Source organism: Vombatus ursinus, unplaced genomic scaffold, assembly GCF_900497805.2.
Source record: "Vombatus ursinus unplaced genomic scaffold, bare-nosed wombat genome assembly UNPS02000749.1, whole genome shotgun sequence".
NCBI lineage: Eukaryota > Metazoa > Chordata > Mammalia > Diprotodontia > Vombatidae > Vombatus > Vombatus ursinus.
The window spans coordinates 15,147,022-15,149,491 of record NW_020940527.1 but is presented as its reverse complement, the minus strand read 5'-3'; positions in this window follow the sequence as shown (position 1 = coordinate 15,149,491).

Sequence of the window (2,470 nt, the reverse complement as noted above, 5' to 3'; positions counted from 1 at the left end):
CCATTAATGATATTGTGAATGTTGCTGTATTTCTAAATTTTATTGTATCAGAAATTTTGGGAAATAATTGTTTATAAAATATTGTAAAAAGGATGATAAAAATTGTCCTTTTGATTTGGATAGTGTGAATTTTATAAGAAGTATATTATTCTTTCCAATTGCATGTAAAGATATTTTTTCAGCATTCATTTTTTGAATAGTATTTTTCCCAATTACATGTCAAAACAATTTTTAGCATTCATTTTTACAAGATTTTGAGTTGCAAATTTATCTCCCTCCCTCCACTTTTCTTAGAATGGAAGACTATTTAATATAGGTTATATGTGTATATATTATAAATATTATACATGCATATATGTAATATATAATATAGTTATATATATATATATATGCTATCATAGAAAACATATTTCCATAATACTCACAATTGTGAAAGAAGAAAGATGAAAAGGGAAAAAACACAAAAAAAATTTGAAAATCAAGTAAGAGAGGTACAGGAAAAATTGGGAAGAAAAATGAGAGTGATGCAAAAAAATCATGAGAAAAGAGTCAACAGCTTGGTAAAGCGACACAAAAAAATACTGAAGAAAATAACACCTTAAAAAAAAACAGGCTAGACCAAATGGCAAGAGGTCCAAAAAGGCAATAAGAAGAATGCCTTAAAAAGTAGAATTGGCCAAATAGAAAAGGGGGCCCAAAAGCTCACTGAAGAAAATAATTCCTTAAAAATTAGAATGGAGGAAATGGAAGCTAATGACTCTATGAGAAATCAAGAAATTATAAAAGAAAACCAAATGAATGGAAAAATAGAAGACAATGTGAAATATCTCATTGGAAAAAACAGCAACAACAACAACATCAACAACAACAACAACTGACTTGAAAATAGATCCAGGAGAAATAAATTAAAATTATTGGACTACCTGAAAACCGTGATTAAAAACCCTGGAGCAACAGTAGTTATACTGTTATGATTATGTCACTGCTTCTTTTAGAATAGTAGTATTCCATTACACTCGTATACCACACCTTCTTCAGTCATTTCCAATTTATGGGCATCCCCTCAATTTCCAATTCATTGCCCTCACAAAAAAAGCTATAGTAAATATGTTAGTACATGAAGGTCCTTTTCCTTTTTAAAAATAAAGAAATTTATTTATTTATAGCTTTCAACATTCACTTCCAAAAGCTTTTGTGTTTTAAATCTTCTCTGCCTCCCTCCTTTCACCCCTCTCCAAGACAGCATGCAATCTGATATAGGTTCTACATATACATTCATGTTAAATATATTTTCACATTAGCCATGTTTTAAAGAAGAATTAGAACCAATGGGAGGAATCACAAGAAAGAAGAAACAAAACAAAACAGAAGGAAAAAAAGAGCAAATATGCCTCTATCTGCATTCAAACTCCATACTTCTTTCTCCGGATGTGAATAGCATTTTCCATCATGAGTCTTTTGGAGTTGCCTTAGATTCTTGGCAGAAGTTAAGTCTATCAATGTTAGTCATCACACAATGTGGCTGTTACTGTGTACAATGTTCTCCTGGTTCTGCTCATTTCACTCAGCATCAATTCATATAAATCTTTCTAGTTTTTATTCCAATACATACATATGCCACAACTTGTTCAGCCATTCCCCAATTGATAGGCATTCCCTCAATTTCCAATTTTTTGCACCACAATAAGAGCTGCTATAAATATTTTGTACATGTGGGTCCTTTTCCCATTTGTATCATGTCTTTTAGAAGTGCTATTGCTGGGTCAAAGGGTACACATATTTTTATAGCCCTTTGGGTATCATTCCAAATTGCTCTCCAAAATGGTTGGATCAGTTCACAACTCCACCAACAATGCATTAGTGTTCCAATTTTACCACATCTTCTCCAGCATTTATAATTTTCCTGTTTTGTCATGCTAGTCAATCTGACAGGTGTAATATGGTACTTCAGAATCGTTTTGATTTGCATTTCTCTAATCAAAAGTTATTTTGAACATTTTTTCATATAACTATAGATAGCTTTAATTTTTCCTCTGAAAACTGTCTGTTCATATCCTTTGACAATTTATCAATTGGGGAATGACCTATATTCTTATAAATTTGACTCTGTTTTCTGTATATTTGAGAAATGAGGCCTCTATCAGAGACACTGGCTGTAAATATTCTTTCTCACTTTTCTGCTTCTCTCCTAATCTTGGTTTCTTTGGCTTTGTTCGTGCAAAATCTTTAATTCAATGTAGTCAAAATTATCCATTTTGCATTTCATAATGTTCTCTATCTCTTGTTTGATCATAAATTTCTTCCATTTTCTATACATCTGACAGGTAAACTATTCTTTGCTCTCCTAATTTGCTTATAGTCTAACCCTTTATTTCTAAATCATGTACCCATTTTGACCTTATTTTGGTATAGGGTGTGAGATATTGGTCTCTGCCTAGTTTCTGTCATACTATTTCACAGTTTTCCCAGT